We start from the raw sequence: 27,999 nt of genomic DNA, 5'->3' as shown, positions 1-27,999 counted from the left end.
GTATTAATTTTTATTATCACTGCAAGTTTTACTAATTAGGGGTTTTTAGCAGCTTAACCCATGATCTAAAATGCTGTTCTTGGTCGGTTGAACAAAGTATCTTTAATTATTGAGAAATTATGGATTTTGCACTCCTAAACAATTAATTTTGTTACACTTGGAAATCATGGATACCTGATAAAAACTTTCACATGGAAATGAATCACAAAGTATGGCAAAAAAAAAAAAAAAAAAAAAAAAAAAAAAGCCATGAAAAGACAGAGAAAGAATGAATGAATTCTTCATATTTGTGCTGGAGAATGAATCTCAGGGTCTCATGTGCCTAGCCCACACACACCATTACAGCTATATACCCAGCCCCAAAGAATGAATTGTTTCCATAGTACTCTGTTATGGCTTCTTAAGCAAAATAGGAAGAAGAGAAGATAATCTTAATGGCTGCTGGCAGATTCTAATGGTAATATTAAAGTAATAAATATTATAGTTATTCGTATTCTATTTAGTATTATCCTTGTTTTATTCACCAGGAGATTTTTAACTAAAATGAAACAGTAAGCAATTATATACTAAGTGAGGGAGGAAAAGGTTGTTATGAATTTGCACCAAGGAAGTTATGAAAGCAGAAGAATTCAGAAGTCCTATAATTTCATCCTAAGGAAATAGCTCTTCTTGCAGCCCTCCTGTTTTAGTTGCCTTACTGATTGCAAGTCTTGCTTGTGGAAATAATCTTAGCTCATTTCCGTAAGTCAGAATCTTGAAAAGTATCTAATGAAAACTTAGACTTGAGGTCTCAAGACCCAAATAAACAAGAATTAAAATTAAGAAAAGACAGTTTTAAAAATTCCTCAGAATTCAATACTTTTTCCCTCTCTTTTTTAGAGGGGTATAGAATTTGGTGTATTTGGGAAAATAAAGTGCAGGCCAAACTTACAACTCTGATAGAATTTATTTGCTCTTTCCTTTGACAGTTCCTTGCTGTATATCTTTTTTTTTTTCCCTAGTAGTTTTATTACCTTGGATTGGTTGATTGGTTCTCATTCTTAATTCTTTTTATTTTTTAATTTTTTAAAGACCAGTGATCCAGAGATACTTTACATTTTTGCCCAGTCTGGGGAGTGACCTAAATTTTTGTTATGATTTTAATTTTTTAAGTTACTTTTATTACTGTGGCAGATGGAGGTGGATTTTAATAGGAAGAGAGTATGAAAGCAGATGTCAGTGTGTGATGAACTTTAAGACAGAAGCAGCTTTCTTGTTAGGGATCTTGACCTTTTTCATCAAGGGAGCAGCAGAGAGGATGACAGAGACATAGTGAGGGAAGGGTATCATTTCTTTCTTATTTTTCCTTATTTTTTTGGTACTGGGAATTGAACCTAAGGGCCTTTAAGTGCTGAGCCACATCCCCAGAGCTTTTTTTTATTTTTTATTTTGAGGCAGGGTCTCGCTAAGTAGCTTAGGAGGGTATCATTTCTTGAAGGACTCTGTGCTGAAGTCAAGAGGCAGTGATTCTTGGAAAGAGAACACTCTACTGCAGTAAAATGAAGCTCTTTTACACATCTCTCCGTTGGGCCTGCTGCTCATGACAGTGAAGCCGTTTTAACTTTTAATTTGCTGAAAGGCAAATAAGGCAGCTGTCTTCACAGTGGGATGTTGGGGTTGAGTGTTAGAGAAACAGCTTCCGTTTTCATGTAAATTAAAGGAGAATATACTAAAGAAAAGTTTACTGTTACTCTGTGGATTCTCAGCAAGCAGGCCAGAGTGTCATACTTAATGCTTCTTTTAGGTTTTCTTTTAATTCGCCAAACACATCAGATGTCAGGGCAGATTTTAGATTTGATGGCATTGAATTTCCAGTCAGGAATCTGTCGCATTACGTCCCTTCTGCCTCTCCCTCTATCTTCCCAGACATCAGAAACTTTTGGAAAAATGTCTAAATCTGAGATTCAGTGTTTTCATTAAACCTTTATTCTTTTCTTTATGATATTCCCTTTTATCATAGCATTTTTCTTGATGAATGAAAGCACAGTTAGCAAGAACTAAGGTCACACCTATTTTTCATTAAGTAGGAACTGTGTTAGCAACTTTGTAAACATTGCTTGTGAGCCACTAATGGCAGTAGCCTCTGGATGATTCCTTTTGATGTTGCCCTCTGAAGGTCTCATCAGAAAGCATTCCTCTCACATTATCCCTTTCTGACTTCTGGTGGTTTTGTTTTATTTGGCTATTGATTGGTGTTACACATCCCTCTTAATGCTAACATTAGATGATGCTTTATCAGAGCACTTAGTGGAAAATTACTGTATATAGGTAGAAAGTTCATTAAATAGTTTGAGCTATGTGTCTAGGATGCATCATCAGCCCATGTTCTAGCTGTAGGACCAATTTTGGTAGGTTGACTCATTTAACTTATCTCTGTTATACATTTTGTATTTTGTAGGGTGACATGCATTATTTAGATGAAGGCAAAACTCCCCTCTGTACTCAATATAATACATTTTTAATGGCTAATGATTGTATAGCTAATCTCATTGGGGGAGCAAATTGTTTCCCTTTGGTTATCATTACAAATTTACTTCTGAATAAATTAAAAATGAAATCATCATCCCCGTCAGAAATGGGCAGGAAAATAAAGGCTTATTAAGTTTTTGCTTTTCCCTTGGTGAATGATATTATCAATAATCATTGAAGTCCGTAATGTCTGTGGTTTGGCCTGACATATTAATTTGTGCTGATTTAATGGTTGAGAAGCCATTTTTGTTTGCTCTTTTTTGCTCTTATTTTTCTCTTCCAGGGACTTAACAGCTGTTACGTGTCTTCTGTCAGTGAGTTTGCGTTATGGTAATCACCCTGAACCTGTAAGATGTGAGGGCAATAAAAATAAAAATTAGAGATTTAGTTGTTGTTGAAAATAAAGAAACTGACACCTCCCCCGTCCTTTTGTTAAAGCATTTTCCTTAGGAAACTTGTGATCGTAAGTATCTTTTCCTCTCTTTGAAACATTATAAATCCTTTTGAGATCTAGATAGGACTTCTGTCAGCTCTGGGACTCAGGAATGTCTTCTCTCAGGCTTGTAGCTACTTTTTGGAAGATAAGCATCAAGGGAGCTGGCATCTCTGCCTCCCAGTTTCTATCGAGGGTAGGATCCTAACTCGAGCCAAGATGCTCAAGTAGGAAGATTGAGCCAAGATACAAAATTGCCTCCTGCGTAGAGATATGAGAAGTTGGTCTGCTCTGGATAGAATGAGTTAGGTAACACAGATGGTCACCCCAATTACTAGGTAAATTTAGGATGAATTGTGTGTGTGTGACAAATGGTGGTGTCAAGTATTCTTACTTGAAGACTAGTTATTGTTTATCTTGAAAATGTGTATGTAATGATTTGTATCTGCTTGACTATGTGATAGGGTGAGATTTCTTTCCGTCTCTGCAGTCTTAGTGGATTGCTTCTGATTCACATCATGTTCTTGTTTAATGCTTATTCGGTAATAAAAATGTTTTCTTTCTTACTGTTTTTGTGGAGAATATTTCTAGGTTTGGGGAAGATTTTGTTTCTAACTCTACTTCCTCAACAATGGGTGTGGATTATTATAAAAGTGAACACTTTACTATCCTGTGCATTCAGTTGTGTAGTGTCTTCCTTTCAGATGTGAATTCAGAGAGAACCCTGGTGGCTAAAATTACTCAGGATTAGGCAGAATTATGTAAAAAGAAAACAAGACTATCTCATTAACATTTTTTTTTTCCAAAACAGCATTCCAAATTCAACTGTGAAAGCTATTGTGAAGATAAGATTAGCTAAGTGGCACGTTTGTCACTTTTTCTTTTAATTATTACTTAATAAATTCAAACAATCTATTTTTAGGCTCATTTTATTCTATTAAAGTTATCACTATTATTTTAAATATCACTTGCTTCCAATTATACTGTTGTAGGATCCTGCAAAATGTTGAACTTGGCATTGCTAACTCAAAGGTGACTTGTGGCACAGGAATGATTTATGCCTGTGGAATTGCAGAGGTCTAAAAATAGGGTTTGATGTTACATTAATATGTGCTGCAGTACACAGGCACAATAAGGTTAGAGGAGGATGGAGTTTCATCCTAACTCTCAGTTTTCTTGCTTTTGTCTCTGAGTCTGAGCAACGCCTGAATAATTAGACACTGCTCATTTGTCATTTGTATCACTTGCTATCCATGCATACCATCTTGTTCTGCCAGCTCTCAGGTGTTTATGAGGAAGCATGTAGTCTGTAAATAGCCCTTCTGCACAACTCTTTTTGCTCTTTTTAATGTGAAGATATTGGACTGGACAATAACTGATCATTGCTGCTAGGTTCTGATGGGGTAAGTGTGTGACCTTAGGATGAGATCAGAAATGAAAGCATCCAGCTAGACAGCAAAAAATTACAGATTATAAGAACAAGTCTCTGTTAGCAAGGTGAATGGCAGGAGTTCTGGGAAGCAACCTTTCTGAATGAATGGCAAGCAGGATTTTGGTCAATATTTCCTCTGGTGTGATGCTTCTGATTTTAGCTGTAATGAGTGTGAGGTGGCAGTGTCAAAAGATGCTTTTCTTCCACCTTTCTGCGTGTGAACTCCGAGGAGATGAAAGGAAGTCATGTAATTGAGTTCACACATCAGTTGTTGACAGGGATATTAGTTGCTCTACCATAAGGATGTACTGTAGAAGGAGATATCGAGGCTTGTACCATCCAGAAGTATGTATGGGAAATATATTTCCCTCTTTGTTGGAGGGTCTGTATAGACTGTTGATAAGACAGAGAGAAAGGTGACAGAGCAATTGTGCTCAGATTGGCCCCAAAGTCTTCTGTGACAAATCTATGAGCGTTAAACATTGCAGCTTTATGTTTTGCCTAAGTATCATGGACTGCTAGATTTCCCCCCTCTACTATAATATGTTTATTATCTTCACCTTACTTTAAGCTGAAAAGGAAATTGACTTCTGAGCACATCCTTGTACTACAATAAAGGAATGGTTCAGATTGTGGAGGTAGCTCTGGAATGCCAGGTGATTTAGAACTCTTCTGATACTTGGGTTTAATAGGTAGTTCAGCTCTTGGAGTTACTGGAAAGATCTCAGGGATCCCCATCTCAGCAATAATTTTACGCTCTGTAATGACTTCTGTGTTGCTGTGGTGTACCAATGTGGAACATGTTAAGCTATTCACCAGCTGCCAATTTAAATACACACTGGGGGAAGTAATCTAATTTTCAGGGAGTACTAACTTGATCTTAATAAATGTTGATGTTTAATTTAATTGTGACCTTTAAGTTACACTTTTTGAAGAAAAAAAAATCTCATGTTTTCACATGAACTGTTGAAAAGTCAAGATACTGTAGCTGATTTTTTTAATGGACCTAGAAACATATTTTAAAAATAGCAAGTTCTTACCTGAACCCAGCCATTTCACTTTCATCCAAATAACAACCTAGTGAATCTTTCCTGATCACTTGCTTTAAACTCAAACAAAATATAATCAAGAGAGGACAAAGCAGTAGTATAATGAGAGCTGGAAGAAAATTTCCTTACACTCTTGCAGTTAATTATGCAGCAAGAAGCAGCTTGCTCCCACTGGCCCTCCACCTTGGCTTCTTCACCAGGCGAACTCCTACTTGGGCTTCAAGATCCAGTAGTACTTGTGCTTTTTCCCTGCGAATCATTCTCCAGCCTCCAGCCTCACCCACAGTCACAGCTAATTCCTTTCTCGGCCCCTTGCTCATGTTTTCTTAGTACTATTTGGTTTTAGAGTTGACCTATTTTCTTCCTTCCCTTGACTGTAAGTTCCTCAGGATAGACTATTCCTTATTCATTTCAGTATCACTGTCTAAAGCTACAGTTAGTATTAAAGTAGGTGGTCAGTAAATATTTAGTGAAAGATGAGAACAAGAAAAGCGCTCTCAGACATACTTCAGAAATGGCCCACCCTCGTCTTTGAAGTAGGATTTTTTATGTGGAATGGTGAGGGTATTTGATCTCTGGTGGATTAATCTTACATAAGCCAAACCCAGGGTCCTGCCATTGGTCACAAAGCTACCTTGGAACCCACTTACATTCTACTGTGCTTTGTCTTTCAGAACAAGAGCCATGTTTGGTAAAGAACTAACTCTCTGTCTAGGGAAATCTGATAACTATGTATTACCTGATGAATGTGCATCACTAGGTGCTATCGTTTGAATTTTACATGTCCACCAAAGTCAGTGTGATAAAGGCTTGATCCTTAGCATGGCACTATTGGGAGGTGGTGGAATCTTCAAGAGGTGGGCCTAGCGGGACATCTTCAGATAATTGGGAAGATGTCCTTGAAGGGGATTATGAGACCTGATCCCCTTTCTCTGCTTCTGTGTTTTGCTTCCAGACTATGAGGTGAGTAGATTGGCTCTGCCATGTGCTCCCCCCATGATATGCTGCCCTGCCGTAGGCTTAAAAGCAATGGGGCCAACGAATAGTGCACAGAACCTCTGAAACCAGGAGCCAAAATAGAACATTTCTCTTGATAAGGTGATTTTTCTCAGGTATTTATTTTAGTGACAGAAAGCTGACTAATTCACCAGGTAATGGTTAAATGCCTTCAATGGTTATTTCCAACTAAGGTGTGATTATGGATCAGAAATATGTCAGTTCTTTGCCTCTCTCAGTTTATTTATGATGTAGCCTGACATTTTGGTGTCAGCCATGGCACTATCTGGGTCAAATCCATTAGTCAAGTATGGCTTTTGGGGATCTCAGATAGATATGGCTTACTGGTCAAGGAACATAATCTATGGAATGCTGGGTCCCCAAGTAGCTCTGTTTGAAGAATCTCTTAGGTTCCTCAGGACTCTCCTGAGTTCTGATTTACTGTGGGACATTCTTGAGAAACAGGCTCTGATTCTTAGTTGTTATCGAATAATCTGCTACAGAACTAGGACAGTTCTGTTTTGAGTATTTGTTCATATACATCTGTAGTGTCTGCTATATAAAAGTTTTAAGGTGTCATAATTCAATAATATGTGTGAAAATATAATATGTAACTTATCATACTGATTGAGCTTCTTTTACTGATGTATATACTACTTACACAGACTTTTTAAGCTCCAGTTACTGTCATATGTAGATGAAATAATAACTACTATCAGGCTATTCTGTGGGTTGGGCATTGCCCATCTCCAAAGAGCGCCATTCGCATTGTAGTCTATGTGACTGGCGCTACACATGTTGATGAGCACAAAATGCATAGCTATGCTGGGTAGACTGGCTTGGTTATGAGAATTAATGCGTTACTGCATGTGGAGTCTTGATACAGTGATTGACTTTCTGGAAAAACACAAGTGATGGTCTTCTTTCTTATAGGAAGGTGTACACTGTTCTTTTTGGATGACAAGATGAGATAAGAGGTATAATGTGGCCCTTAACAAGTAATGGTGCTAAAATGTGGGTGAGGGATTGAAAATACAATCTATTCCATAAATCATTGTGACGGTCTACTTTTAGAAGTCAGCTAGTTTACCAGAAATCTTGGACCAAACTGTGTAAATGTATAATTACAGTCACTTTTCATCTATTTGGAGGTGATTTTCTATCATTAGTCTACTTTCTGAAACTAATCTATTAGAATACTGGAGGTAGGGAAATAAACCAAGGGGACCTCTAAATAGTGGTTTCAAAGACCTTATTCTTAAGGTACAGAATTGAATTTTTGGGTTCTCCCAGAATTTTAATGACTTTTATCTACATGGCTTTTTCATTTTTCCATCCAGAGAAGATTTGAAGGTGTATGTGTGTTTATGTGTGTGTGTGTAGAGATGCTATTGTGAAGAGGGAGTTTATGTGTCAGACACAACACACATGATAACAAGTGGAATAATAAAAAACTTGACCTGGAGTGTTACAAGGAAAAATAAATAGTGAGATATTAAGGGAATTTGTTCAGTATTTAAAAAAGGTATTTAGTAGATTAGACAATGGGGAATGCGGGAAGAAGTGGATAGGAATAGGAAAGATAGTAGAGTAAATCTAACATAATCTAACATAATTTTCCTATGAGCACATATGAAAATACCTAAGTGAACCCCACCATGGTACCCACCCACAAGTATGGGGGTCCTAATTATAATATGATATATCCTATATATCCTTTGCTTGTATAATTTTATCAATATGAATTTTACTGTTTATGTACAATGAAGAAGTACCAATAAAATAAAATTTTAAAAAGATATTTACATCTAAAATTCATTCCCAATTTTAAAGCATTTATTGACTAAAATAGGGCTTAAATGAAAAAATTTCATAGGTAAAAGGAAGCAGTACAATATTGTGAATATGAAGAACTTGGAGTCAGACTATGTTTGTATTCCAGACCTATCTCTCATGCTTATGGGGTGAGCAAGTTACTCAAGTCTGTGCACTTTGGTTTTCTGATCTGTAAAGTGGAGGTGATATGGCCATGTAGGGGTGCTATGGGGCTGTGATGACATCCTGTATGTAAAGTGGAGGTGATATGGCCATGTAGGGGTGCTATGGGGCTGTGATGACATCCTGTATGTAAAGTGGAGGTGATATGGCCATGCAGGGATGCTATGGGGCTGTGATGACATCCTGTATGTAAAGTACAGCCAGTCAAAGCCTGGCCCTCTGTTTTAGTGACTCCAAATGTACTATTCACCTCTTCTGCTTGGCAAAGTTTATTACTGAAAACACCCCATTCTTGATGAGAATTGTTATTTCTTTGGCTGGAAAGTAAATTTATAATGCATATTTTAGACAACTACTGATCATTGAACTCAGTAATTATGAAAGTTAAATGATCTTGGTATTGCCAGAAGCTTCCAGGTATGTGCTATGGAGTGCTAGGGTGGTCTGAGGTTTCAAAACTGTTTTCTTGTTTTGTGAAATTTCTGCAATGTTATGATATGTTAGAGTTAAGAAGGAAAGAAACTTTATTTATTGCCAGTGCTATTGAAGTTAAGAAGACTGATCACATTCTGGTGTTAAATGCACTTTTAATGTAGTTCAGATAATGATTCTGGGCTATGTTTCAATCTGTTGGTTTTTTTTTTCTCCCATTTATTCTTAGGTGCTTCTTGTCATTATTATATATCTTATTGATTTGGAGGATGTTCTACAGACTTACACTATTGATCAGGTGGAGTATTTCTATATTTTGTGATTTACTAGTTTTTGCCCCTTATATCATTATTATTGCTAGAATAAAATGGAAAGTCCCTTTCTATCATGGAATTTTTAGTCTTTTATGATGTGTACTGGATTAAAGAATTTTACGAGAACTATCTAATTCCCTTAAATTTATCTAAAATATGCCATCTGCTTTGTAACCTCAAGTGATCTTATGGTTTATTAGATTTATTAAGCAAACATTTAATGTGTAAATATAATTTAATAAGCTTCTCACAGGTGTCTAATTAGGCTTTAATTTCTACCACTAGGACTCAATGTAGCAAAATGTTTCTTAGTAATATCTTTGAATGTTACTGGTCAAAATATGAATTAATATTTTGTTTAATTTTAATTTTAGTATCCCTAAGCCTTTGATGAATTCTGACGTTGGATTATTACCTTGAGGAGGTGGTTCTTATTTTATAGTTTTTTTTTTTTCAGTTATTGATGGACACAATACCTTTATTTTATTTATTTATGTGGTGCTGAGGATTGAACCCACTGCCTCACACATGTGAGGTAAGTGCTCTACTACTGAGTTACAACCCCAACCTGAAGAGGTGATTGTTAAGCTACCTGAGGGTTATATCATAAGCCAGTACTAATTCTATTGCAAGTGGCACATAACTACAACTCAAATAGGTTAATAAAAAGATAATCAGTTCAAGTTGTCGGGGTCTTAAGCCCCCTTGATCTTCTCGACCAGTGGCAAGGGAAGGGGACACTCCCCAACAAGGTCAGACTGGGATAGGTAGGGCCGACTGACCGCCTGCACCCAACCCTCCGGGCGTGGGTATTTATCAGAGGTGGACTGAAAATAAACTACTTTTCCTATATTCACTAATTTATAGAGGAAGAGAGACTTTGAGAGAAAGATAGACTTTGCTTAGAGGTTAGAGAGACTTTGCTTAAAGGAAGAGAGACTTTGCTTATCAGGAAGTTTTTAGAGAAAGAGAGGCTTGCTATGCTTATCAGAGATCTATTTCTTTTTATAGTTCTGTTGCTTCTTCTTAGCGGTGCGTCCGGCATCCTGTGAACTAGGTGCTATCTATCTGAGGGCTAGCTGCTTCTTCTAGCTGCTCCTTCTCTCTGCTAGCTGCTGCTGCTGCTTACTGCTACTTCTTCTCTCTGCTAGCTGCTGCTTTTCTCTGCTAGCTGCTGCTTCTCCTAGCTGCTTCTTCTTAATGCTGCTTCTTCTCTGCTAGCTGCTGCTTCTCCTAGCTGCTTCTTCTTACTGCTGCTTCTTCTCTCTGCTAGCTGCTGCCTCTTGCCTTCTGCCTACTGTCCACTTATACTCCCTCCAGGAGGCAGAGGGTGGGGCCATGCCAGTTGAGATCCTGTGAGGAGCCAGCTGCCCTATCACGGCAAAGGTTAAAACTAGCAGGCCCAAGCAGGAGTACTCGGGAACACTTGTGCACGCGTTGTGTGCATGGACTTAATTGAATATGGCCAATGACAAATCACCTGAGTGTGCTTATGTTAATTAACCTCCTCACTGCCGATGTGATCAAAGCATCCTCCAGCTGGCCGCCAGGCACCATCCCGGCGCAGCCCACATGGCACAGCCCCCAACACGGAGGACTAGCAGACGTGTCAGGGAGACCAGTCACAGCAGGAACTCGTTTATCGAGGAAATCACACAGCTTTTATGTAGGGTGGAGGTTAGGCGGTAACCAGTCAGCTTAAAGGTCAGCAAGGCATGGGGGGTTCATGCAGGCGAGAGTCCCATAGGACTATATGGCAAGCAGGAACGGATCAAGTTCGTGGAACTGTTGTTAACCAATCCCTGATGGTGGTCCGATTTATCGTCATTAATCTTTGAAACTGCCTTTGAGGCCTTGATCTTGCTCACTCGCCAGGGAGTAAGGAGTCAACCTGAGTTAGTTAACGTGTCATTAGTCCCAACATCAAGTAGCTTGGAAGAATACTGGGTTAGATTCCAGAATTTGAAGAAAAGATATAGGAACTAGAGTCCAAATGAGTGGGATCAGAGATTTGGTGATGGCAGGACTCTAGCTCATTCTGATTTTTCAACTCACATGTCCATTTCTTTACATATTTGCTGTATTTTGGAAGAATTTTTCTGTATTGTGGGGAACATGGCCACTGCAGCCCATGCCTAGCAACCGCAGAAGATTAATGACTACTTTCTCTTCATACCATTTATTAGTGACAGGGAAAACTGACTGGTTAGACTTTAACGTGCCCATGAGGATGTTGGGAAAGTTTGCTGGCACTGAATAGGTTAACCCTAGTCCCTTAGTCTGGAAACATACTGAAAATCTGATGAATGTTCTAGTCTTACATAGGAAAGTCTCCAAGCACAGATGCAGCTCAGTATTTGCATACTCTTTTCAGAAAGTTCATGGTCTTTTCTTAGTGGCTTATGGACTTAAAGTCTCTTGTGATAAAATATTAAGGCAGCACATTCATTACTGAAATTAGGTTTCAGTTGATGTGTTTTCATTTCCAAAATAGTAAATGCTTGTCCATAGAATTCAAGGAAATATCTTCTTGTAAGACTGTGAAGACTTCAGTTATCTGGGGAACCAACTTTACAAGCCTGAATATCTTCAAACTTTCACAACCAAGTGGCTTTTAAGAACAATGAACATAGCTGTGAGGAGTCAGAACTTTTCACACATTGATTATTTGATTTTCTGCATGAAAGGAAAGGGGGATCCTGGAGTCTATAAGTCAAGCTTCTCTGTGAAAAATCAGAGTGCAGCCTAAGTGACTGGAGGAGAGAAGAAACTCACGGAGGAGAGGTGAAGTTCACCCTAACTTGTCCCTGTAATTGACTGCTTTCACTCTTAACTGCCTTCTTAGTTCTCCACAGAACAAACAGGGAAATTATTTAAAATATAACCAAGTACATTATGACAACACTGTTCATTGGCCAACCCTGGTGTGAAAAGTATTTAACACGACAAACCATCATCTGGCTCCTGCTTCTTTGCTCACCGCACAGCATGCCACTTTCACCTTCACACTGACTGGCTGCCTTTCCCTTCTTCGCATGTGCCAAGCTCTCCTTATTCTCAGGCCTTTGCCCGGTTCACATTTTGACTTGAAAGTCTTGTCTCCACTTCTCTCTGCCCCCCAGCTCTCTCCTATTTATCTTCTAGGTCTTGTTTACTTATTACTTTGTGAGAGAGGCCTTCTGAAATCAGAGGCCAAATGAGCTCCTTTCTGTTCACCATAATGGCTGCAAGTTGTTATGACATGTTTGTTTGTTTAATGTCTCTCTCCCCTTTTTATTGTATGTGCCATGTGGTTGGTTTTGTTTGCCTGGTGCCTAACACAGTGCTTTGCGACATAATTCTTATTCCACAAATGCTTTTTGAATAATTGTTGGAGAAATGGGTAGAGAATTGTCAAAATAGAAACAGCTGCAACAGCTGACTACAAAGATTAGAAATAGCCAGGGAGTGATAAGCAGGAGACGTTCTGACTGATGGTGGAGTCAAAGAGAGAAACACATGCAAAAAGCCTACAGAGCATTGTTATAACCTGGGGCATGGAGCTGTGTGATCTCAGGCAGTTGCCGCATGAGGACATGCAAAGGCACATGCACCTGCTGCTCGACAGCCCCTGAGTGAATCGGCATGACATTTGGGAGGCCTGGCAAGCAGCACAGTTTAGCAGCTGGGGAAGGGCTTGCATAGCGCATAGAGTGACAAGCTAAGCCATTTTTGCCTGTGTTTCAACACCAGCCCCACTGGCAGATTTGGCTCCATTTGTAACATTGAGTTGTCATTATTAAAGCATTTGAAACTGCATTGCCAACTCGGAAGTTCTTTTCATTAAAATAATTTAAAGGCAAACTTTGGTCATTTAACTTTTTTCTTTCTGGGAATATTTACAAAACTGAAATTAAAATTGCGATTTATAATCCTGGACCCCAAAATAAGAAAATTTTAAAAAATAAATCAAACCATATTTTTATTAAAAATTATAGGTCTGGATCTTTTATTCCTCTGCCTTTTCAGCTGATAGTCTACATTTCTTTATTTATGAATAGGATCACATTGTGATATCTTGTGTCTTTAAGGTTAAAAAAATAGTTTCACTTTTGACTCCATAGTTACAGTAGAGCTTCTTCACCTTTCTCCAGTTTTCTCTGTAGTATTTATGTGATTCTAGTGTTTTTATTTCAATGTGTGGATGTTTGAATTTTGAAAGCAACATTTTTGGCACCAGGACAGGAATTCCAGATGCATATAGGGAGTTGGGCTGTGGTTAAAGATTAAGAGTCCATGAACTGATAAGATTCTCTAATAAGTCACCTTTCTGTTTGTTTTGAGAATGCCTTCCACATCTTATCAAGGGAAGCTGTTTTTATGGTAATGGGAAACAGTAATGTAGACAGGCATTAGGAAAGATATTGCAATATAGAGAGATATTTACTAATATCAGTCTTTGTAAAATTTTAGTCTTTGGACCCGGCCTGCAATGCTCCCTTTCTTGGGACTTTACCTGATTCCTTTTCATCCTTAAGATTCAGTTTAAATATCACATCCTCAGAGAGGCTTTCTGAGTTGGGCTAGTTCAAAAAAACTGGCTCAAACTTGAGGACTGGAAAAAAGAATTCTTTATCTTTGAGCAACGTCATTTATCCTTTGTATTACTGGTGACCCAGAAAATAAGCAATGCAAGAATACATTAGATTATAATATAATGGCATGGAAGGAGACAGATTCTTGGAACCGCCTATGTTTTTCAGAAGCTCCCTGAAGTTTAGTAGAGTCAGGTCAGGGACAATTCAGGGAAAAGTTTGCTTTTTAACCCTTTTTAGGCTAGTATGGGAACTGACATATCAACTCATGGATATGTCAAGAAATTTCATTTGAATAGTCAGGTGTGGTTGTGCATGACTAATTTCAGCTACTTGGGAGGCTAAGACAATAGGATGGCAACTTCAAGGCCAGCCTCAGCAATTTAGTAAGACCCTGTCTCAAAATAAAATAATAAAAAAGGCTGGGGATGTGGGGATGTAGTACCCTTGGGTTCAATTCCCAGTATGGAAAAAAAAAAAAAAAGGAATTTTACTCATACTGTGCAATTCAGATATGAATATGGGAGGCTCATAATATCTTATTGTTCTGTTTCTACATTTTATGGATTGCTGTGCCCTCTGGCCTTAAAGAGCTTCAGTGCACTGGACCTTGCTGTTCTTGTAGATTTTTCGGTACCTGGTTTTTTATTCCACTTTTTCACTGCTGTGACTAAAAGACCCAACCAGCACAATTATAGAGGAAGAAAAATTTATTTGAGGGCTCATTGTTTCAGAGGTCTCAGTCCATAGACAGCCAGGTCCACTGCTCAGGGCTCAAGGTGAGGCTGATCATTATGGTGCAGAGGGAAGCAGCTCACATGGTGATCCAGAAGCAGAAAGAGAGATTCCACTCTTCAAATACAAAATATATACCCTGTGGTCAGGCCCCCAATGTACCACTTCCTCCAGCCACAACCACCTGCCTCTAGTTACTGCTCAGCTAATCCATCAGGGATTAATCCACTGATTAGGTTAAGGCTGTGACCCAATCATTTCTCCTTCAGAACTTCTTGCATTGTCTTACACGTGAACTTTTGAGGGGACACCTCATATCAAAACTGTAACACCTGGTTATTTCCCTTATTTCCATCACTTAGAATAATATTCACAATTATTTATTTTAGTTTGGTGTTTAATTGCTGTCTACCCTTTCGAAGATATTTCTAGCAGGGTGGCAGTTATATTGCTTCTCTCAGGTACATTGCTTAGCACCATGCCTGACTCTCCAAGGCCTTACATTTCCTGCTTCATAGTGTCTTACTTGTGATGTTCTTGGGACTATAGGTGTCAAGAGGGAGAATGGTGTTCTAAGATGATGCAAGCCAGAAACTTAATAGCACTCATATTCCTTTGCAAGATCTTGTCTAAGAGGCCTAGGGCCTGGGATCTGGGGAAGTTAATCAGCCATAAGAATACACTTACAAACATCTCTAACTTTTGAAAAACGGGGCAATTAGGAAGAATTTTTCAATAACTGGTATCTGTCTATTCTCTTCTCTCATTCCTATCTATCTCATTGCCTTTGAAACATACATTTTCCTAATTTGTCCTGATAATTTGGCCAACAATTTTAGCAATGGAGCACTGAGGACTGGAAAAAAGGATAGTAGGCTCTGGATTGAATTGCCTATGATCTTGCCCTGGCTTTGCACCTTTCAAGCTACGTGATTTTTGGTGGTCACTTATTTTTCTGGTTTCACTTCTTCAGTTGTAAAATGAAGTTAATAATAGATGGTGTCATAAAGTTCTGATAAAGATGAAATGAATTAATATGCTTAATATGTTTATAACAGTGTTCAGAAGAAAGTGAGCATTTACTAGGAACTCACAGACAAATTACATAATTCTGGGATTAAATTAAAGATACATTTGTTTCATTTTTTCTTGTTGTATATATATTTGCAAATTTTAAAAGTAATTAATTTGTAAAGTTCTGTCTTTCTAATGAGCCAAGAGCTACCTTGGTTAATGATACAGATATTTTTAAAAAATTGGGCAGTATAAACCTAAGAAGGATGGGGAAAGTTGGCTTCTAGTGTCTTAGGAACCGAAGGTCATAAATAGCCACTGCAGGGAATTTTTAAAACCAAAGTTTTCAGAATGTATAATCAGAGTGATTGAAAATCTCACAGTCGTTACCCCTGGAGGCTGCATACATTTCAACTTTTCTGCAATTGCTCAATAACATGTTAAATGTTTTGGCTTTGCCTTATGAATAACTTCACCATCTTTACAAGGACATCTGCCTTTTTATTTTGTAGTTAAACCTCATTTTAGATTCAAGATGGTATTTCTCACTTTTATCACTCACCTGATTTATTGGACATGACAGTGAATAATTTTTTTTTTTCAAATCCACTGACAAAATATGAACATGTGGCTGGGCTTTCTGAGGACAATAAAGAGTCTGGTGATGTTCTTAAAGATAGGTATCCAAAAATGTTCTGAGGATAGGACACCAACATTGGGATAAGTTGCAACCTTGTAAGATTATCACTTTGAGGGGAACAATACCTATTTGGACTTATAAATTCTTATGATTATTATCTTTTAGCTAAATTTACAGACTCCTCCCAAGTGTCTTGTCAATTATTTGCTTTTTAGATACCTAACTGGCTTGAAACCAAAGTTTATTTGAAAATGTGAATTCAGTTAGCTAAAATGACAACAACAACAACAACAATTAAAAAACCCAAAACAGAACAAGCAAAGAAACTTCCAAAATGCAGTCTATTTTTGTCCCATTAGGCATTTATCATTCTAATTACACCTATTCAAAGTCTTCATTTCCATCATTAATACAACCTGGATAAACTCTCAGAATGCACACAAGATTGGCTTATGTTAAAAGCACGTAAATGTGATTAGTCATTGTCTTCCATTACAGTGTATTCCTGAAGATGTTTCTATAAAGGAGATAATATTTTCCCAAAGAACTAATAGTGTTGGAAGTTGTGCTCCTAACCAATGACTAGAAGGCAAATAAATCAGAGATAGAGTAATAATTCATTATAAAGGGAAATTGCAACAGCCAAATTCTCTACTTTTGTCTAAAACAACAAAATCATATACCAAGTCCTATAGAATATCCAAAAGTTACTGGACTATTGCTTATAAAGCGGGTATCAGTGAATAATAAAGTCTTTCTATCGCAAATAAAATTTCTAGTGATGTGTAAATTTGGAAACTAATGTCTTACAAATAATAAATGGTGATTATTCATTCAATTATAATGGTCTTAAAAATTTTATGGGATTCGGGTGGAGATGAATTGCAGGGTCCATGTCTCTGAAACTATCTATATAAGCTATGCCCTTTTTTTTTCCACTTGCAGATGGATATGTAAAAAACAAGAAAAAAAAATCATACCATTGGCCTTGGAGTCACTGGTATTCAGTGCATGTGTTAATGATGTTGAGTCAATCATTCAGTAAATATATATTGGACTTATGCCATGTTTCAGGTTATCATTTGTGCTACTGGAAGTTGGGGAGAAAAGCAGGAATCAGCAAAGGAGGCTGAGAAGAAGTAGAAAGGAAATGAGGTGGGTGTGATGTCCTGGAAGTCAAAGGAGGGAAGATATTTTATGGAATTTGAATGATTTGCTTTAGGTAATATGAAGACTAAGAATTGACCATGGTTTCTCAAAATGGAGTATCTTAGTGCCATTAATAGGAGTGGTTCTGGTGGGAGTGAGGGCCTGACCCAGAGAAGATGAGAGGCTAGAAACTGGAGATAGGAGTCTATATGACTCCTTTAAGGAGGCTTGCTGAAGAGGGTTGAGAGAAATGAGGTGATAAAGCATCAAGTTTCCAATGGGAATGGGATGCAGAAAGTTAGTTTTAGAAAAGTGAAATCAGCGTATTTGTGTGTGTGTGATAGTGATTTGTGGAAGGATACTTTGCTAATAGAAGAGAAAATAGAGAAGAGAGAGCAGGCAGTTCAGTGTTCCTGAGTGTTATAGTTTGGATGTGAGGTGTCCACCAATAGCTCATATGTGAGACAATGCAAGAAGGTTTAGAGGAGAAATGATTGGGTTATGAAAGCCTTAACCCAATCAATGAATTAATCACCTGATGGGATTAATTGAGCAGTAACTGAAGGCAGGTGGAGTGTGGCTGGAGGAGGTGGGGCATTGGGGGCATTATCTTTGTATCTGCCAAAATATTTGATCTCTCTCTGCTTCCTGATCATCATGTGAGCTGCTTCCCTCTGCTACATATTCTGCCAGGATGTTCAGCTTCACCTCAAGCCCTGAGGAATGAAGCCTGCTGTCCATGGACTGAGACCTCTGAAATCATGAACCTTTGAATAAACATTTCCTCCTCTACAATTGTTCTGGCCGGGACTTTTAGTCTCAGTAGAAAAAAAGCTGACTAAGACAGGCCTGAGGACATGGGATTTAGTGCACAGTTTAGGGCTGTTCTTAGCTAAGAACACAATTTATCCATGTTATGAAGAAAGGAGGTAGAAGGGCACAGATCCTGGTGGGTGAGTAGATTTAGCAGTGGATACTATTTATCCTTTAAAATAATAATAATAATAAAATGTTCCAAGGGTTCTGTATTGTTCAGTATCACACCAACAAACGATTAGTTGAAAACAATGTGTCACTCAACTTGATACTCTGCCAACCGTTATTAGAGTGCTTTACTCTTTTTTGGAAGCTCATTAAAAGCACTTATATCAAATCTTCAAAAGGTGCTTTAAAATTTCTTTCCTAGAGCGGTAACAGACTTTCATAGACAGGTAACAGTGCTATGAATGAGCTTGCACATTAATTTTAGTCTGACAAATCATTGAATAAATTTAAAAGGACTGGATTCACTTGGTATAGCTGTTAACTTAAGTCCTTCAAATGATTGCATATAAAAGATGGAAAATAGTAAGAGGTTTGAAATCCTGGGTTAGACTACAAATTGAGCCATCAGTTGTGATGTACTCTCAGCCTCAACCTTAGCTTCAAGGGTAGCTTGATGACTTTTTTCTTTTTCTCTCTCTTTCTTTCTTTCTTTCTTTCTTTCTTTCTTTCTTTCTTTCTTTCTTTCTTTCTTTCTTTCTCTCTCTCTCTCTCTCTCTCTCTTTCTTTCTCTCTTTCTTTCTCTCTTTCTTTCTCTCTTTCTTTCTTTCTTTCTTTCTTTCTTTCTTTCTTTCTTTCTTTCTTTCTTTCTTTCTTTCTCTCTTTCTTTCTTTCTTTCTTTCTTTCCTTTCTTTCTTGTGGTGATGGTGGTACTAAGATTGAACCCAGGATCTTGCACATACTAGGTAAATGCTATACCACTGAGTTGTATCCTCACACCAACCCTTCTCTTCTTTATCTTAGTGATAGGAAGATTGTAAAGTACATGGCATGAAAATATAAGGATGTATCTGAAGAGACTTTACATAATAAGTTTTCATGCATTTATACTAGTTTATACATTACATTAAGGGGGAAATATTAAGATTCATTTAGCATTTGATAAGTAGATGTGTACCAATGTATGCAAAATTTGTGCCAAGTTTTCTATGTTATTTAATGTCAAATGGAATTTGCTGCCTTGAGTTAAAATGAGAAATATAGACATAAATTCTATTGCTGTTCAGAGAAAGAAAAAAGTCACTATGGGTTAGAATATTTGTAGCAAACTTCTTGGCTGACAAAAAGTGAAACTTGGGCTGGAACTTCAAGCCAAATGTTTGTTTTGGCACTTGAGATTTAAAAAGGACATAACTGAACAAAATACTTGGCACATATTAAATACTTGACAAACACCTGTTTGATCAATTTTGCTATATAATATATATATTCAAACTTTTGTTCCAGTTCTTTAAAGTGGCAAGCCAATGGAGAATAAGCATGAATATCTGTATGTATACATATATATGAGTTAAAAATTCAGCTTTGCTAGCATTATCCAATGTTAGTGATTAGAAATTTAACATTGGCCTAAATCGAAGGGATTATGAATCCTCTGAAGGATTCATGAAATGTTCTAATGAAAGTGACAGATTTCTGGAAAAGACTGAACAACCAAAGGAGAAATACTTTCGCTCATCTGTCTTGATCTAACTGGGAATATTTTACTTGGAAAATTAATGGTACAATTCAGATTATACATTCTTTAAAAATTGTCACATTCAATAAGAATGAGTGTGGGATAATTAAATTATTATAGGAAAGAGGTAAAGAATAGACTGGTTCTTCAGTTGACCTTGAGGCTCCATTACTAGCACTGGTAGCTACTCTATTTCAATCCCCAGATATTTCTCTATTGCCAATGGAAAATATCTTATTCACAGTCTTGAAGCAAGCACCTTCTCTTTCCAAATCAGCAGACTGCTCAAAGTGATGCCAAATGTTTTATTTAGAAACCTTACTATTTGTCAAACTGTAAAAGCCTGCTTATATTTTTCTGAAGTAGAAACATATTTTCTTTGATTTTGCAATATAATTCTGATGTGTGGTAGAATTTGAAATTTTTCTATTAGATTATGGATGTGTAAATGACTGCCAGGAGATTTTGTTCAGAGTCCGATTTCCTATATAGCTCATCATTTATTTGTAGGAAAAGCTTTCCAATTCAATCCATTAATTGAAATTCTTGAAGTAAGTCCCTAAGAGTTTAACTCAAGTGGACTAGAGGTTAGAGACTACTTTGAAATCATGCTGCATTTTATCCACTGGAAAAGCCCAGATCTGAATGTGAATTGAAAACAAGGGAGACCAATGTTTAATAAAATGAGCAATCCTGCAATGGCCTGAAGGTAGCTGTGTGTGGACCACAGTATTCAGGCAGCCTTGTAAGAATGGTAATATTTAGGTTGCATATAAGTCATAAAAGATAGCATCTAAATGTTATCCAGCTTAATTTAGAATAGAGGATGCAATGATGAGTGAAGTTTGATAGATCCGTGGAAATATCTGTGATTAAAGAACTCTGTCAAAGGAATAAAGCAAATGATGGTGGCAAGATGGATGATATTTGCATAGCAAAAGCTGAATATGTTACTAGCAGCTGTTGGTCTTCTTGAAAACCTGAAAAAATAATGGGCTTCACCCAACTCTCTAATCCAATGATGCTAGCAATTACCTGTTTCAGTTCTGTTGTTTTAAAAGGATCATTCAGATGCTTCTGTGAAATAGGTATTTAAAAGATTGGACTAGGTTAACAGAAATACAGATTTGGTTAGCCTGAAGGGATACTCTGTCTCTCTCTCAGTCTCTTATGATGTTATAGCTGAATTTAGACTGCATTTAGGCCTTGCTTTTCATATCCTGTTTGGCTCATCCTAAGGCTATCAACTGACAAAACCAGTTGCTGAAATTAAAAAAAAAAAAAAAAAAAAAAAAAAAAAAAAAAAATCAGTCTTGTGTCCTTGGGCTCTGCTAGGGTTCTTCTATTTAGGATAATATTGAAAATCATAGTATTTTGACGGTTCACAAAACTAAGGCTTAAAATAGCTTGTAAATTATGAGCAGTGGGTGCATATAGCAATTCCAGTTGAAACATAGCTAAGTTTTCTATGCTTCTCTATACTCAGATCATATATGGATAGTCTTCAGTTAATTATAAATCACTTATATTTTTAAAGAATGTATTGGTTCATTGTGTATTAAGAGGCTTTGATTGTAGCTGGCTTTCAAATATCAATAAAAGGGAATAGTTTTATTACTAAGTTTTCCATGTTAATTTGGCTTGAGAGTAATTTTAGGGTTGGTCTAAAATAGTATTTTGTTTTTGTGTATATCTGTTAACTTCAGAATTGTGAAAATAATTTTAGAATTTTAGAGGATTTTTTCATTCTGTTACTTCTTTGGATAAGAGAAAAGAGAAAGAAATAATGTAGAAAATAAGAAACTCCATGTGTGTGTATGTGTGAGAGAAAGGGAGAGAATATAACAGATATTTCTTCAGGATTCATTAGTCTGTTTTTTCCCTAGAATGTAAAAATATCAAGAAATGATAATTTCTAGATATGCAAATATATTTCCCTACTATGCAGTCCCTTTTAATTTTACTGAGATGCTAGATATTTCCCTGTTAGAATCCTCTAAGAAAGAAGTCTCATGTAGCCTTTGTTTCTCACTTTATTTTTCTAAGCTCATTCATTGACAGTGGTACTTGCTTTCTACAGGGCTACCCTTCCCTGAGAATCTTTCCTTCTAGTCACTTTGTGGTGTAAACCCGTCCCAGACTCCAGGCTCTAGGCTCCAGGATCAGGATTCCAGGCTGCAGGCTCCAGGTTAGATAGAGCTCAATCTCCTTCCACTTTTCTGGACCAAAGATTCAGTTCTGAGTTCTTGTCTGCCTGAGCTGAAGGACTGGAAGTTCCCTAAATATTAATCCTACACCTGTGCTCTTTATTTTCAGATAAGTTACTTGAATTGTTGTTTCACTGGCCTACTTCAGTTTGCTTATATTTTTCCTACTGAAGTTTTGGTGTACGTAGAATAGCTACTAAATTGAAATGTAAAGAGGAATATGAGATCATGGAATAGATGGACACAAAGGGCTAATCAGTAAAGCAATGGAATACAGAGTTCTAATGATATCTTTCCTTCATCAACAATACTGTTAAATAGTGCATCTTGAAATATCAATACTGCAGAGGTGCAGTCATCCAAGCTGTAGCATCATCCTTGATTCTTTTTTTCCCTTTACTTCTATAGCTAGGACAAACATATGATTTATTGTCCAAACTAGAACACTGTTGAGAATAAAAGAGACTCTAACTGTACAAGGCACTGGAACAAAGAAAGAAATCATTTCTGTCCCAGGCAAACATGAAATGCATGATTATCCTATCCTTAACCAAATCAGTAAGATTTGTTGGTTTTACCTACAAAAACGTATGTTGAAGATAGCCATTTGTCTCTGTCTCCACTGTTATCATTCAAACCACCACCATCTCTATTCTGTACTGCTCCAGCAACTCCAAGTGGATGTTTTAATTCTTATCCTCCTATGATTCATCTTCTACCCAGAAGCTGAAATAATCTTTTATAAATTAGATCACTCATTTCCCTTCCTCAAAAATCCTCCAAGGTGTTGCATTGTCCTTAGAAGAAATTTCATACTACTTCCCTGGCCTACAATGTCTAACCTACCTTTTGTAGGTCATCCCATATCAGTATTCCAGGGATTCATTCCAGTGGATCTTCTTTCTGTTCCTTCAACATGCAAAGCTCAACCTGCTTCAGGGACTTTGCAGTTGCTCTCCCGTTTGCCTGAAATGCTTGCCCCAGATTTTACCTCTCTGATCTTTCTTATTCAGTTTTAGTCAAATAACACCTCTGCTGAGCACTTAAACTTACTCTAATGTTGTTTTCATCATTCCTTTAGTCACTCCCAGTCGTATTACCTTCCTTAATAGCACTTCTTATTATCTGAAATTATTCTGTACTACTTTTTTGTTATAAAATATACACAACATAAAATTTATCATTTTAACCATTTTAAGTGTTGAGTCAGAGACACGAAGTTCATTTACATTGTGCAACTGTTATCGCCTCTCCATTTCCTCAAACCGCAGCTCCCAAATTAACTCCCCATTCTTCCCTCCTCCCAGCCTCTGACAACCACATTTGTACTTTTTCTACAAACGAATCTGACTATTCTAAGTGCCTCATATGAATAAAATCATACAGTATTTGTCTTTTTATAACTGGATTATTTTACTTAGCATAATTTTTCAAGGTTAATCCATGTTGTTAGCATGTGTTGAATTTCCATCATTATTAAGACTGAATACATGCTAACACATGTGTTTTGATGTCATATCCAAGTAACCAGTGCCAAATCCATGAAGTTTCTCCTATTTTATTCTAAGAATTTTAAAGTTCTAGCTTTAATATTTAGGTCTTCAATCCATTTTGAGTTACTTGCTTGAATAGGGTGCATAATATCTGTTTTTATATTTTGATTTTTGTTTATTCTAACAAAATACAAGTTCAATGAGATTATGGACCATGTCTATTTTACTCTGCACTGTATCCCCACTCCTTCAATAGGGATTGGTACAATAGCAAAACATGAAATGAATAGACATAAGAAGAGATTCAAGTGAATTATCTATGACTATAATATTTACTTCTCAGAATCAGAGTCTTATGCCAGCTTGAGAATTAATTAATTATTTTCATTAACCTTCTAGGACAACTTTCTTCTTCTGATTTTGTTTCTAATCCCCACTCAGATTAGGATAAAATAGAATAAACATAACATTGAAAACTTTTCTGTCATAGAAATGAAGCAATAAGCCTCAGAATAGATTTCTTATCTTTACATTTCATGTCAGGTATCTCTTCACTGTAACCTTGGTTAGTTTCTTTATTTAACCTGGGGAAATCAGTCTTATTTATAATTCTCAGCATATGACCATGCAAATATTTTGACCAATAATGAGGAAACAGACCTAAAAATCTCAGCATTGCCTTTCTTAATAATTGATTGAAATTTAGAGAAGAATTTTCTCTCCACCACCTACCCCTCACCCCCAGGAAAATTAGTTCATAGTTATTGGTGAAGAACATACTGATGGAGGTAGGGAGATGTGATTTAAAAACAAACAAACAAAAACAAAACAAAACAAAACAAATCAAAAAACCCCACCGCTTCCTTGAAGAGAGGCTGGGGGAGTTAAAGGGAGGATCCAGGGCTGGTTAGCCTGGAAAAGTGGAAAACAACCTTATTTAGCTCAGGCTGGGGTAACCACTTTTGTTGGCCTGGAGTGGGCCCCTGGGGACCTGATCAGTCACAAAAGAAGCATTTCTTTTGGAAAGGGGTCTGACAAGACCAACAACACTGGACTCTTCAATTCTTAGTGGGAAAAACAACCGAGGAATTCCTCATGAATCCTGAAATTGGAGTCGTGTATGTAACGAAGGCAGTTGTTTCTGAGGCGTCTCAGACAGTTTCAATTTTTTCTAGAAAAAGAGACTTTAAACATAAAGAGGAAAAAAAAAAAAAAAGAAAACTTAATATTCTTTTAGTTCAATTTTCCAGAAGAACTTTATTTTGAGTATACCCTCAGTCTCATGTGGCTTGGGGGAACCACTGCTGTATCAAAACAGACTCAAAACATGTTTTGATTGATGTCAACATGTTTGGACTCTAAGTTTATCCCCCACTGATGTTTTACAAATATGACACTTATTTTCAAATTTATTAATAGTTTATCTGGGTGGATTTTAGTGTGTTTCCTAAGGTTTCTGTGGCTCTGATATGTCTGGGAACTACCACTTCTTTGTGCAGTCTTTACCTCTGTCTGTTTTGTGATCATCCCAACACCAGTCCTGCTAATTAGGAAGGAAAAATTCAGCAGGAATGAATCAACCATGGGAGGGAGAACTTGCCTTTGTCTCTTCTTTTTCCTTTTTAGGGGGAGCAACGTTTACCTTCTCATAAAAATTGTTGTAGACTCATGTCCAAAATTACTCTCAGGGTTTGGCAAACATAGCTCTGAATTTGTAAAAGGCCTTTCCCACTTCTCAAATATGACTCTACACAGCTTTGTTCAGCTTCGTTCATATTCCTTCTCCACCTTTGTACTGTATTCATAATTAGAGAAGAGCAAATGGAAAAATGCTAATGATTTTCATAATTGGGCTCATTATTTAAACAAGTATTAGATAAGCTGTTAGGTATTTAAGTATTAAGCATATAATTGGAAGGTGGTTTTGTGGTCTCAAAAAGCTTTCCTGTAAACTTAGGTTTGAAAATTGTTGGAGGAAAAGGAACAAAATAAGGTGAGAGAAAATATCAGAAAAATGTAGTGCAGATGCCAGATGATTTTGTCTGTCTTTGCGTACCTATTACAGATTTTGATGAAAGTTTGTTTTTTTTTTTGACAAATGTACTGTGTACTCATACTTAAACCATAAATCTTTTGAATTTGAAGTTCAGTTTAGAAATGCCCTGGGAATGTTGCTGCATTTCTTCTTGTAGGTGTCTTTTGAAACACACAGGCTCAAGCACACACACAGTGAGAATAAAAGATTCCCCAAGTAACAGTCAGCGGTGTGAGAAGAATTCAAATTGGCAGATAAAAAGTAAAAAAAAATTATGCAAATGTTAAGGCTGCTAATATAATGTCAATGTTCTAAGTATTCTAATGATAGAGATAATCTGTCAAGTCTCCAGTGCACTGGTAACTGTTACACTAATTTCTCAACTATTTATGAAGGCATTGCCATAAAAAAGAATGCTACTGTCATGTACAACTAATTAGAAAAAATAAAATTAAAAAATTAAAAAAAATACATATGATACTTTTCTTTGTCTTATACCAGAACTTTGAGAAACAACCTTGAAGTTCTTAATGGCAGAACAATGTTTTATTTGTAAATTATATTCTTGTGTTTATAGTAAAATGTGGTTTGTGTTTGCAACTGTAAATGTACTATTCAGACTGAAATTGACAAAAACTCACCCCCATTTTTTTTTTTTTGGATGGTGTTACTGAAGGACAGATACAGTTCAAAAAGATAAAACGTGATAGATGTAGCACACTTCCCAGAGAAATATTTAGTTGGACTTTGCCTGAAGGTTGTCCAGCAAGTATTTTTCTACTTTCTGGAAACTCCTTTCTTCTCTTCTAATAGCAGGAAGAATAAAAGGACAAGTAGCCATCACCATTCTGAAAGTTGAAGGAACTTTGGCAATGCATTTTCTGCTGAAGAAATGACTCACCTTGGATCAGTCATATCAGATCATACCAGATTTAGTTCAGAGGAGGGTTGCTTCTTTAGCTTATTCTTCCATTCATGAAACAAAACATGTAATTCAAAAATTCCTGGTGCCTGTAATTTAGAGGAATTTCAACCAATGTTGAGGCAACAGAGTATACTGATTAAGAACCTATATTCTGGAACCATATTGTGAGGATTTAAATCTTGTCTCTATCATTGGCTGACTGTGTGATCTTAGTGAAATTTCTAATTTTTTCCCCTTAGTTTCCTCATTTGTGAAAGGAAGTTAATGATAACACCTACTCTCAAAGGGTTGTTTGTTACAGGATTAAATAGGAAAAAAATCCAGTATAGACCATGGTAGACCTGTAGTTACTATTATGTCAATTTTAACTGTTCCTTTTAGTGAATGAAGAGGGGCTGTGTTTTAAATTTATGTTGACTATTCTACAGAATATGCTTGCAATGTTCCTCTCTGAAGAGTGGTGACTGCTTATTATTTCTACACATGGTGTAATCACTGTCTTCTTCCCTTGACCTCATATCCCACATGCAAAGACTCTTATGCAGATGCTGAGGTGCTCCCTGGAGCCTGTCATAAACCTTTCTCCTTGGAAGTAACGTCTGGACTCGACTAGCTTCATGAGGGCAGCCCTGTGTCTTGCCATTGGAAGAGCCTCAGCACCTCAGTGCCTGGAACTGTCTGGCACTTAGCAGTGCTCAAAATCAGTTGCATCATCAAGCACTGTGCTATGCTCTGTGGAAAGCAAGATACACAAAGTGTGATGTTTGTACACTTAAAAAATAGCTGCTTACTACTAAAGATGACAGGAGCAGCTGTGGAACAGAAAGCACCTCAGGCCACATGAGAAGGAAATTGGAATCTGTTCTTGGTTCTGTTCCTAACTGGCTGTGGAAAAATCATTTAACCTTTCTCAGACTCTTGTTTTCTGCTACCTGTGAAATGAAAACACTAATCGATGCCTTACTCATTTTACATGGATTTTTAATGGTGAAATTAATGTGGTGATAATTGTAAAGATAACTAGAAAAGTTATAGATGATTAGATAATTGCAAAGGTACTATTTTAATTCTGTAAGTAGAAGTAATATTTAGGAGAATGTTTTAGGAAAGAGCAAATAGGTTGTTAAAGTTTAGGAGGCTGCTTTTTCATGAACTGGAAGTAGATCCTTCATGGGCATTAATGGAAAGTAGTTTAGAGCCATACATTTTTTTTTTTTCATGTATGTTGCCTTGTAAATTTTATAATATAGATGTTATGCATGTTCATACAAACTACAAATCATGGTTTTATAAATTATGAAAACGAAGGCCCCCAAATTAGTGATACAATAGATGCACACTGAATAATGTATAGATTTTAGAATTTTATATAGTTAACACATGGCAAATGAAAGAAGCCATGATAGTATCCTCATGTCTGTGATTCCCTTTCCCATTTCCCTCTCATTTTCCTGCCCAGGGACTAATTCAGTTTAGTGCATGGTTGTGTAGTAGAAAAGATCTATTATCAGTAGGAAAGGTTGTGTAGGCAGAATGTTACGGTGGCCCTCGAGATTCCTGGTATA

At 36.9% G+C, this 27,999-nt stretch overlaps 1 protein-coding gene across 3 annotated transcripts in view; it reads left to right on the top strand.

Moving 5' to 3' along the window:
- Positions 1–27,999, top strand: part of TAFA2 (TAFA chemokine like family member 2) — a 445,765-nt gene that overhangs the window by 76,467 nt on the left and 341,299 nt on the right. The window contains exon 1 of one of the 3 annotated variants that reach the window (XM_079139703.1): positions 4,295–4,344. The exons of the other annotated variants lie outside the window; for them this stretch is intronic. The gene's annotated coding sequence lies outside the window, so the exon portion shown is untranslated. Of the gene's footprint in view, positions 1–4,294; positions 4,345–27,999 lie in introns of those variants that run through there. 3 annotated transcript variants of the gene reach the window in all.

This window comes from Sciurus vulgaris, assembly GCF_902686455.1.
Source record: "Sciurus vulgaris genome assembly, chromosome: 5".
Classification (NCBI taxonomy): Eukaryota; Metazoa; Chordata; class Mammalia; order Rodentia; family Sciuridae; genus Sciurus; species Sciurus vulgaris.
This window is presented reverse-complemented; position numbering and strand designations above follow the sequence as displayed.